Below are 12511 nucleotides of genomic sequence, written 5' to 3'. Positions count from 1 at the left end.
ACCACTTGCACATTCCCCTTCAAGCCTCCTGTCATCTAGACTTGGAAATGTCTTACTGTTCCTTCATTGTTGTTGGGTTAAAATGGAACTCCCCCTCTCATAGCATTGTGAATGTACAGCAAACGTTTTATTAACCAGCACCTACTGGACCAGGAGTGTGCCGGTTGATCAAGCATTCAAGATAATCAAGAGGTCCACGTAATCAGTGTAAAAGCACGTGATAAATAATAGCAATGTAATGCTGGGGGTATACACATCACCATTTTACTTGCAGCATAAATCACTTAAATAATAATGCAACTTTGCCTTAAATAAAATGTACAGGCAGAGAGCCTCCTCACTCACACCCTCAGCTGAAACTGACTTGAGTCAATTGACTTGAATTGAATTGAAATTGACTGTAGATATTTCGTATGGCCGTTCAGTTGAACAACTATATTTACACTGAGGTGAAATTAAATTTGAAAACTATATGATTGGACGGAATAATAGTAAACTTTGCGATAGTTGAGGTAATAACGTTTGTCAGTTTGCAGAAGGTGCTGGTAAAAAGAAATCTTTCAATACCTACACCACAAGGATTGCAGTAGTTCAGGAAAACAGCTCCCCACCACGTTCAGGGATGGGTAATAAATACAGGCTTTAACAGGGACAGCTACATCCCATTAATAAATTAAATATTTAATTGGAGCTGCGCGTAAGATATCATACCCCTTTGTGGTCACAGGCTCCACGTTCCCAGATAAAAGGGTCAAAGTAAAGCTAGTTGCTGTAATGCTTGAATTGGGTAGTGTGTGGTAAAGGCAAAAAACAGTTTATAAAGATTGATAAACATTTTGATAATCTGTGCGCATCTTTGGGTTGTGTGAATCAGCGAGTTTGAGCCCAATGACTGCATTGGCAAGGAGGGCCTCGAGCGAACTCACGGCAGCAATGGAGTTGAGCTTGGGCTGGTTCAGTACCCAGCAGCATCAGTGGCATCTGCATTGGCAAGGTTCAGCAATGATTCACAGTGGCTGGGGTTTTGGTGGAGGTGAGAAGACGCTGAAGAAAGGCGACTTCTGTCCCAGCAGCAGCGGCGTGGCGAGGGGGTCTCGTGCCTGGCCATAAGGCTTATGGCAGAGCATTTAACAAGAAGGTCTGCCAAGTTGAACACTTTTTTTTCCTGATTTCTTTATATTCTATATTTTGGTTTATTTCTCCGTGTTTTAAGATGGCGCCGAGGAGTAGCAACACCGTCCAAGACTTCTCACTGTATTTTGCAATGAAGCACATGTGACAATAAATCAAATCAAAACAAATTTCAGATGTGAATTAAATGCAATAATAGAATCTTCATCATTATTGTTTTACAATGTGAACGTGCGACAACATATTGGACACAAGGGTAGCATCTATCTGGAAATATCATCTTCGTTTGCTCATACAGCATGCCCAACAACATGACCTTCCTGTGATGCTGATGGTTTACATTTAATACAAAAACATCAATAAGATTGTTCCCCTGCTGACCCAGTTGATCGGGGATGTCCCTAACTGAGGAATACGGACTAGAAAGTCAAAGGAGTAACTTCATGTATTTTCCTGACCTATTTGCTAAGACATATTATAACACACCTCCAGAGCAGGTAGGATTTGAAACCAGATCTCCTGGCTCTAAGGTAGCAACCCTATCACTGAGTGAAATTCTCCCTGCAGGAAATACTGCACTTTATTTTGTTTGTAGTCATGGTCACTGTAGATGAAGGGAACGCTGGCCAAGAATCCTCTTCCTGCTTGCTGCCAGGCAGCTGCTGAGGGAACGCAAGGGAAGTGGGTGAAGATCAGGTTTGGCAATAGCACTGGTCACAGGCACGTGACTGGCAGCAGCAACTGGCTGGTACCTGCTGAATAGAAAGTTAACAAAGGACGATGAGACAGTTGGAACTAAGTACCAAATTTGCATTTGGAAGAATGAAAATATGCAAACAAAGCATTTCCAACAAGTGCACTGAAGCGGCTTCAAAACAGTCATCTACCGAATCAATTTAGATCACAGTTGTAAAACCTCATGGTGATCACTGTCGTGGCGTTAAGAAAAGAGATCAGTAGCCTGTGATTGTAAAGAGTTCCCTGGAATCTTATTTTCAACTTGCACGTGCGTCTTGAAAGGAAGTTCAATCTGTTTCTTACAAATAGCTCCACGTATTAATGACAACCTCCTTTAGCATAGGGTACAACTGCAATGGGACAGTTTCCATTGTAAAGTTAGGAGCAGAATTCACAATGGATATGATGGATATCAAGAAAAGTGAATAGCCTAGAGGTATTATCCCTGGACTGTTAATACAGAGACCCAGGTAATATTCTGGGGACCTAGGTTTGAAATCTGTCAATGGTAGAATTTGAATTGAGTGAAAATCGGGGATTAAGAGTCTTATGATGACTGCAAGTCCATTGCCAGGAAACATCCATCTGGTTTACTGATGACCTTTAGGGAAGGAATCTGCCATTCTTACCTGGTTTGACTTGCACATTATCTAGACCCACAGTAATATGATTGACTCTCAACTCATGACTCTGCTAAGTAATTAGGGATGGGCAATAAATGCTGGCCCAGCCAGTGACATCCTCATTCTGTGGATGAATAACAAAAAAATGACAGGAAAGGTTTGCTGAATGCATTAATATGAATGCTGTTAGATGATGAAATTAATTTGGTCCCTAAGGATTCAATTCCAGGTGATTCTACTCTGTTTTCTAGGATTACATAGGCTGACAAAACTAGAGGTTGAGGCAGCACCACAGAGCAACTATTTAGGTAATGATACTCAGAGTGTGTTATAAAGGACAATGTGTACAAACAGAAAAGCAGTAGGGTTCGAGAGGGAGTGATGGTCGACAGGTGAAATTGGAGGCATTTTTACTTAAGTGCATATAAGGATGCAGAACAAAAATGAATGAATTAACAACACAAACATAGTTGAAGGATATGATCTTACAGCCATTACAAAGATGCATTTACAAGGCTGCCGAGGGCCTAGGCCCGAAACGTCAGCTTTCCTGCTCCTAAGATGCTGCTTGACCTGCTGTGTTCATCCAGCTCTACACCTTGTTATCTCTGTATTTACAAGGTATCTGGATTTTAATCCCACCATGGCAGATGATGAAATTTGAATTCAATAAAAAACTGGAGTAGAAAAGGACAAATTATCCCCATGGTGACCATGCAACATGTTGTAAAAAAATTCATTAATGCCCTTCAGGAAAGGAAACCTGCCATCTTTACCTGGTCTGGCTTAGACAGGATTCCAGACCCACAATAATGTGGTTGAATTATTGAAGCATATAAGATTATGAGAGGCATGGATAGGGTGAATGCCCTTAGTCTTTTTCCCAGAGTGGGTGAATCAAGGACTAGAAGGCATCAGTTTAAGGTAAAAGGGAAGAATACATGGGAACTTGAGGGGCAACGTTTTTACTGAGAGGGTGGTACACATATGGAATGAGCTGTCAGCGGAAGTGGTTGAGGCAGGTACACTTGGACGAATACATGGATAGCAAAGGTTTAGAAGGATATGGGCCATGTGCAGGGGAATGAGATTAGCGTGGATGGACATTTTGGTCAGCATAGATCCGTTTGGGCTGAAGGGCCTGTCTCAGTGCTCAATGCTCAATGACTCCATGAAAGCTGGGATCTAAATATTCGGGGGTATGTGACTTTTTGAAAAGAAAGACAGCAAGGGAAGGGTGGTGGATAGCTTTGTTAGTATGAGTACAGAATAAATATGATAGCAAAAAAAATCTTTGATAAATTACGTAAAATGCGTGTATGACACTGTTGAGAGTAGTGTATAGGCCCCCTTAACAGTAGCTATACTACAGGTCAGAATAAATCAGGAAATAATTAGAATATGTAAAAAGGCATTACAGTAATCATGGGTGAGTTTAATATCCTTGTAGATTGAGAAAATCAAATTGAGACAGAAAGAATTCATTGAGTATGTTCAGGTCAATTTCCGAAAATATTGTGTGGATACAACTGTGTATCAGGCTATTTTGGATCTATTCATGTGTAATGAAACCAGTTCAATAAATGATTTCAGAGGAAACAATTCCCTCGGAAGCAGTGATCATTGAATACTAAAGTCTACCATGCTATTTGAGAGTAAGTAACTTGGATCAGAAACAATTGTGATCAGTTTAAATAAGGGTAATTCCAAAAGAATGAGAATGTGTACATTGGAGTAAACTGGAAAAGAAACTAAACAGAAAAGACAGTTGATGAACAATTTAAGTAAATAGTTAATCATTCACAATAAAGTTAACTAAGAAAGTTGAGGTTAGTATTAAATTGAAAGAAAAACAAATATAGAACATGGCAAGCTAGAGGGTTGAGACATTTTAAAGAAACAGCATGGTAGCTCAGTGGTTAGCACTGCTGCCTCACAGCGACAGGGACCTGGGTTCGATACCACCATTGGGTGACAGACCTGTGGAGTCTTCACATTCTCCTTGTGTCTGCGTGCGTTTTCTCCAGGTGCTCTGGTTTCCTTCCACAGCCTAAAGATATGTAGGCTCGGTGGATTGGCCATGGTAAATTGCCTGGAGTGTTTAGGGACGTGTCAATTAGCTGAGTTATACGGGATAGGTCTGGGGGAGCATGCTGTGAGGTTCAGTGTGGACTTGTTGGGCCGAAGGGCCTGTTTCCACACTCTAGGGATTCTGTGATCTGAACAGAAGATGACCTAGAAAAGGAAGAAAATAAATTATCTGGGTAAACATACAAACAGTATAAATGCACACAGCTTCTAAAAAAATGTACAGAAGGAAAGAGAGAGGAGAAAGTGAACAAAGGCCCCTCAGAGAATTCGGCTGCACAAATGATGGAAAAACCAGGAAATGATGTAGCAATTGAATAAGTAGGAGATACAAAGAGTCTTCAAAAATACTAAAGAATCAAGGGGCAAAATAGGGGGAGTAAATAATCCAATGACTATCAGTGGAGAAAAAAAATCCAAGCAAATGAATGGGGCTAAATACCCAGATGTCCCATGACCTGACGGGCTGCATTTTAGAAGATTAAAAGATGTAGCTGTAGAGATAGTAGATGCACCAGTGATAAGCCTCTAAATATCCTTAGATTCTGGAAAGTTGCTAATGTAAAATCCTATTCACAAAGGGAGGGAACCAAAAACAGTTAACCATGGGCCAAAGATAACAAGGTGTAGAGCTGGATGAACACAGCAGGCCATGCAGCATCAGAGGAGTAGGAAGGCTGATGTTTCGACTGTCATTTAGGCCTAACCATAGGCCAGCTAGCTTAACAACTATTTTTGGAGAAATGTTAGAATCTACTATAAAAGATATAATGGCAGCTTATTTAGAAAGAAAAACATAATCCAACAGAATCAGCATGGCTTTGTGAAAGTGAAATAACTCCTGACAAATTTATGAGAATTCTTTGAGGAGGTAGCAAGCCAGATTCATAAAGGGGAAGCAGTGGATATAGTACATTTGGATTTTCAAAAGATTTTCAAAATTGTACATCACAGAATTCTATTTAACATAGAACATAGAACATTACAGCACAGTACAGGCCCTTCGGCCCTCGATGTTGTGCTGACCTGTCATACCAATCTCAAGCCCATCTAACCTACACTATTCCATGTACGTCCATATGCTTATCCAATGACGACTTAAATGTACCTAAAGTTGGCAAATCTACTACCGTTGCAGGCAAAGCGTTCCATTCCATTACTACTGTCTGAGTAAAGAAACTACCTCTGACATCTATCCTATATCTTTCACCCCTCAATTTAAAGCTATGCCCCTCGTGCTCGCCGTCACCATCCTAGGAAAAAAACTCTCCCTATCCACCCTATCTAACCCTCTGATTATTTTATATGTTTCAATTAAGCCACCTCTCAACCTTCTTCTCTCTAATGAAAACAGCCTCACGTCCCTCAGCCTTTCCTCGTAAGACCTTCCCTCCATACCAGGCAACATCCTAGTAAATCTTCTCTGCACCCTTTCCAAAGCTTCCACATCCTTCTTATAATGCAGTGGCCAGAACTGTACACAATATTCCAAGTGCGGCCGCACCAGAATTTTGTACAGCTTCACCATAACCTCTTGGTTCTGGAACTCGATCCCTCTATTAATAAAAGCTAAAACACTGCATGCCTTCTTAACAGCCCTGTCAACCTGGGTGGCAACTTTCAAGGATTCTGTGACAAATAACAAAACTTCAGACTCTCCAGAGCCCACCATGTTATGACCTTTTGAGGTTAGAGTAATACATTTACTTGGACAAGGGATTACATCTTTAAGAGAAATCAGAGTTGGGATATGAGTGCATTTTCAGGATGATTACCTGTAACAAAGAGTTACAAACCACTGGGATCAGTGTTGAGACATTGATAAGTTACAGTATATAATTAGTGACACAAAAATAATTGGAAAATCTAGTGTGAAGATGATGAATACTGTCTACAGAGGGCTATACAATGGTTAAGCAAGTGGGCAATAAGCTGGCAAATGGACTATGATGTGCGAAAATGTGAAGGTATGCAATTTGACAGAAATAATAGAGGAGCTGAATATTATTTAAATTGAGGAAGATTGCAGAAAGCTGCAGGACAGAAATTTGTCAGTCCTCATTCAAGAATCACAAATTTCAATAGGTAATAGGGAAGGCAAATGGAATGTTAGCCTTTATTTCAAAAGGATAAAAAACAAAAGTGGGCAAGTCTTACTATTAGTGATAATGGGAACTGCAGATGCTGGAGAATCCAAGATAATAAAATGTGAGGCTGGATGAACACAGCAGGCCAAGCAGCATCTCAGGAGCACTTGTGCAAGACACAAATGAGACCACATTGAACACTGAAATGGTTTTCATCCTCTTGCATCAGAAAAGGTATATTGGCATTGGAGGCAGCCCAGTAAATGTTCATCAGGTTGATCCTCATTTTACAGAGGGATTTTCCTGGGAGGAGAAGTTATGGAGTTTGGACCTGAACTTACTGGGAATTTATAAGAATGGAAGTTGACCTTATTGAACTACGCAAGATGCATATATGGGGCCAAACAGGGTAAATGCTGAGAGATTGTTTTCCCTTGTGGGAGCGTGTGGAACATGAGAGCACAATCTCAGAATAAGGAGTTCCACATGTCAGACAGATGGGGAGAAATTTTGTCTTGAAGGGAGTGAATCTGTGACTTTCTTTACCACTGAGAGATTTAGAGACTGTTGTTAAGTATATTCAAGGCTAAGCTAGACAGTTTTATTTTAATCAATAAGGGAATGAAGGGTTGGGGGGTGGTGGAAAGAGCAGGAACATGGATTTGAGGATAATTAGATCAGGTGTTAACTCATTAAATGTTAGAACAGTCTTAATGGGCCAAATGGCCTACTACTGGTCCTATATCTTTTGGTCTTTTCATCCAACGAAGAGATCAGAATTGTGTCCATTTGTTTATCTGTGACACTATCCATCCAGTTCTGATTTTTTGTAACTGCCGCGTTTGTTACTATTTGATATTTTAGTTCTATCACTTCTGTTTTTCCTGCTGTTGCTTTAATGCAGTAGGGCTGCCAGTACATGTTTATTCAAGAGAATCGCTTCACATATCCCATTACAGAGGCTTGTGTGTTCTTCTTCAAGGGATTGTACATTGCAAGTACATTTTGGTTTTACATATAGTGAATAATACTGAGTAAGATGAAATAAATTTGCCTGCACAGTACACGTTTCATGCATCATTTGAATTCTACATTGCGACCTGAACTAATATCACCTACCTCATGTTATTCTGAGATTGCCTCCCCTTCTATTTTTCAGCCTTTTGTGAAACAGAACAAAGGTGGATCTATCTATTTCCATTCTGTGATGAATTCTGTTTCCGTTTGAAAAGATTGCATTGATGTCCAGTTGCCATGCTAACTGAATACGAACTTCCTGAAGCGCTGCTGCTAACTTCACAACTTTAATAAATGCCTCCCTAAAGCTTTAAGTTGGTCTTCTCTGATAAGCAAAACCCTGTCTACATGTAATTATTATCATTGCAAGAAAATGACTAAATAATGCTCTTTCTCTAAATGATTTAATCATCTGCAATTGTACAGAATACCCAGAGAAGGTTTAGACTGAAGCAGAATGTGGCTGAAAATCTGAAACAAAAGCTTTAAAATGCTGGCGAACAGTCAGAAGGTCAGGCAGTAAAAAATCTCTTCGTGATTGATTCAAGTTGATGTTTCTGGCTTCAGAAATTATAGATTGGCTTACAGAGTGTGGATATCCACTGAGTTTCTATTTGGTAGCTGATAGGCCTTTGATATGGTGCAACTACAACATTTAAAAGGCATCTCGGTAGGTACATAGATAGGAAGGGTTTAGCAGGATATGGGCCAAAGGCTGGCAAATGGGACTAGATGAATTTAGGATATCTGATCGGTTTGAACAAGTTGGACTGAAGGGTGTGTTTCCATGTTGCACTTCTCTATGACTCTGTGACATTAAGTTGTAAGATTCAGAGAGCACACTGTGTTGCCTTAGAGGATTTCTCAGTGTTGAGACTGCTGCATGGTTCTGGGGGTGACTGGGATTCTAATCAAACGTTCCAGATAGAGCGACCATTCTCCAGTTCTGAGGAAGTTTCACTTGCCGCCAATCATCAACTCTGACTTCTCTCCACAGATGCTGCCAGACCTGCTGAGCTTTTCCAGCAATCTCTTTTATTTTTGTTTCTGAATTTGGAGGGACTGCCTGATGAGGAAAGGTTGAGTAGATTGGGTCTATTCTTACTGGATTAAAAGAATGTGAGGCAACTTCATTGAAGTTTCTGATGATGGCTGGGCATGGGGGTAGACCGTGGACTTAATAGGGTAGATTCTAAGAGGTGATTTCTCCTTGTGAGTTTATCTACGACCTAAGGGCATAATCTCCAAATTTGGAGTGGCACATTTAAGACTGGGGCGCAGACAAATTTCTTCTCCAACAGGGTTCTGAATCTGTAGAATTCTTTACTGCTGAGAGCTGTAGTTGGTAATTAAGTATATTTATGGCTAAGATAGATTTTTAATCAGTATGGGAGGATAAAAGGGATTATAAGGACGAGGCAGGAAATTGAATTTGAGGCGTCTCATATCAGCCACAACCTCATTGAACAGAAAGGATAACTCGATGGGCTGAATGGCCTACTTTTGCTCCTATGTCTTATGGTCTGTTGTGTATATATTTTTTAAATTTCTCTTTGAACTTAGTCTGCCTGGAGGTTCATTTGTTGCCCCAGGGGCCTGATTATTGACTGGGGGTGCAATGTAAATGCTAATCAGTTATTCCATCACCCTCCACCCCAGGCATGCTAGAACTATCCATGTTGTACTTCAGTTAATTCACTATTACGTCTTGTTCAGTCCACCAACTGCCCACCTTCCAATTTCATGCTTCATAAAGAACCAGATTCTTGAACAAGATTGACCAACAGACATCCTTTGGAACAAGGAGTAGAAAACATGGGAAGTGACCACAGCAAACGCCATCTATCTAATGAATTACCACAGAAAAAGTGAACATTGATGAACAAGTTCAGGACAGGCCATGGTCCCTGAGTCACTAACCTCCACCACTGGGGCCTGAGTAAAATCCCTCATGTCCTTATGGAGAGAGACAAACAATGCTGCACACAACTGAAGATTAAACCCTGGATTGAGTAAATGGAGGGCAAATCACTAAACTCAGCGAGTGTGGTGATTGCTTGACATTAGTGATTTGCATTTGCTCAATTATTAAAGCATGTAACATCTTTAAATCCTGTAACTTAAAAGTTTTCAACATAATATTTGTATTTGAATGTCTCCTGTAGTGAATTGTCTATGTGTATCCTTGTAGTTCTGGAATGTTAATGAAATGATTGCAGAGGTGGCATAGGATTTTTGAGCAATGTTTTCTTTCAGTTTCAATGGATTGTGAGTTTACCTCTAAAGACTGTTGTTCCTCATCATGATGCCCACTAGGATGAATGCAAGACTTCATTACAGTTTTTACATAACCGGATGCTGAGGAGCTTTAGTCAATGCACAGCCAATTTATGTCGCATGTGAGTGTAAAGCACGATCACTAACTTGGACTAAAATATAAAACATCACCTGAGCTGACGTTAATATTTTTACCTGTTTTAAAAAGAAAAAAGGATAACTTGGATTTTCATGTAGATTTTGCTTATGAATGTATGTTCCTCAAACCAAATAAACCTGAACTGAACATACTCCAGTACATTAATGAACAGACTACAGTGGTAAATGTGTATGTCAGGGTGATTAATTCTAGACAAGTTTCCAGGTTACACAAGATTGTTGAAAGATAAGTATAATTAGTTACTAATTATCTTTGTTTTATGTTTGTGAATATATGATGTCATAATCTCCTGGTCGGCGTACATCTGAGACTTGCTGGTATCTACATTCCATGGTGATTTTGTGATCCAAATGTCATCCTTCCTGCAACATTCCTGGAAAGGGAATGACCTGCCTTTAGTTCCTCCTAGTATGGTTGACATAGGAAACCCAGTCATTATACAAATGGGATAACACAGTGTCAAGCTGGATTAACGCAGCTGGCAAGGTAGCATTAGAGGAGCAGGAAAGTTGATGTCTCGGGTTGGGACACTTCTTCAGAAAATTCAGTTATACAGATGGAGTGCATTTTGCAGCTTTGCAGGATCTCTTAAATACTTTTATATTAGTTTGCAAGTTCAGCTCCATGTGTTTTATTGCATTTATAAATATCTCAAATAAATGTATTGGATATTTAAAAGAACAATTTCTAAATTTAGATTGATGAATTTAGGCATGTTGTCATTTCATTGTCTTGGGCCATACATTTCTATTGAGGAAAGTGAGATGGAGGTGGTGGGCTGCAATGTAGAAGGAGGATATTCATTTGAGTCCAAGAATAGCTCAAGAAATTGGCTTACCCACTTAGAATATTATTGCCTTTCCAATACTGCAGTAGTACAATCAAAGGTAACTACATCAATTAGAAATCTCCATTCTTCTCAATTAAAAAAAAGTTATAATTTTTTCTCTTGATTTAAAAGATGAGGATTTGAAAGATTTATGCTTGATGTTGATGCAAACAAATTGCACATTATGATTGCTAGACGGATGGAGTTTAAAAGCAGGGAGGCAATGCTGCAGCTGTCTAGGGTGCTGGTGAGGCCACACCTGGAGTATTGTGTGCAGTTTTGGTCTCCTTACTTGAGAAATTATGTGCTTGCTTTGGACAGGGTGCAGGCGAGATGCACTTGCTTGATTCTGGAATTGACTTATGAGGAGAGATTGAGTAGACTAGCATTAACTATTTTGAATTTAGAAGAATGGGGACGGATCTGATAAAAACATAAAATTAGAAGGGAATAGATAAGATAGAAGCAGGGAGGTTGTTTCCACTGATAGGCAAAACTAGTTCTGGGGACAATTGCCTCAAAATAATGGGGAGCAGATTTAGGACTGAGTTGAGAAGGAACTTCTTCACCCAAAGGGTTGTGATTCTGTGGAATTCCCTGCCCAGTGAATCAGTTGAAGCTACCTTGTTGAATGCTTTTTAAGGCCAAGATAGATGTTTGAATAGCAAAGAAATTAAGGGTTGTGGTGAGCACTTGTGTAAGTGGAGTTGAGTCCATGAAAAGATCAGCCATGACCTTATTGAATGGCGAAGAAGGCTCAAGGGGCCAAATTGCCTACTCCTGCTCCTATTTCTTATGTTCTTACAATGAGTATGAGAGGACACAAATAAGAAAGTTTGGAGTGAAAATAGTGGTAAAGTTTGGGGAGAGTAAGGGGAACATTTCTTCTTAGCCCCCAGTTTTACACAGACTATGCAATGAGCATTCAGGGAGGCCAAAGTAGTGTATCAGACAATTGGATGTATTTTGCGGGCACAGTTGATTTAAGGAAGATGGTCAGAAGTAACGTCTGTTTGGGAAAGGGGCTAATGTAATTTTCCTGTTCATATATGTGTCATTGTGTTCCGACAGTGATGTTTATTAGAATATCTAAACAGGTATCCTGTTTAAATGTGGGGATGATGGTAGGGGCAGGTTCAAACATTCGCTGTATTAATTTTCCTGCAAATGCTGATGTTGATTGTCAATATAATTGCATTGAACTTTACAGCACAGAACAGGCCATTCAACCCATTGTGTACGTCAGTGTTCAGGTTCCACATGAGCTACCTCCCAATTTACATTATTACTGAAAGGCAATGACAGTGCAAATTACACAAGTGGTGACACTGTGTATCATATGATTTTCTTGTTACACATTCCAGCAACTTCATTACGCTGGATATATGTGTCTTAGACATCCTATTGTTTCTTAAATTATAGGCTCCCGTTAGCTGCTGAGGCAGAGAGGCTTCATACCAGTAGTTAAGCTATCGTCAGGAACTCCGGTATGGTGTATTATTGCCACAAGGGTTCCTGACCTCCACTAAAGGCTCAAATATCATTAATACCTCTAGGAAAG

The 12511-nt window shown here is 39.9% G+C and overlaps 1 protein-coding gene across 1 annotated transcript in view; it reads left to right on the top strand.

Annotated features, from left to right (window-relative positions):
- Nucleotides 1–12511, top strand: part of LOC125456055 (uncharacterized protein C1orf21-like) — a 170933-nt gene that overhangs the window by 116895 nt on the left and 41527 nt on the right. The gene's annotated exons all lie outside the window — the stretch shown is intronic.

The sequence above is a fragment of the Stegostoma tigrinum genome, chromosome 8 (genome assembly GCF_030684315.1).
Source record: "Stegostoma tigrinum isolate sSteTig4 chromosome 8, sSteTig4.hap1, whole genome shotgun sequence".
Lineage (NCBI taxonomy): Eukaryota > Metazoa > Chordata > Chondrichthyes > Orectolobiformes > Stegostomatidae > Stegostoma > Stegostoma tigrinum.
Note: the sequence above shows the minus strand (reverse complement) of the source record. Positions and strands in the feature narration are given on the sequence as shown.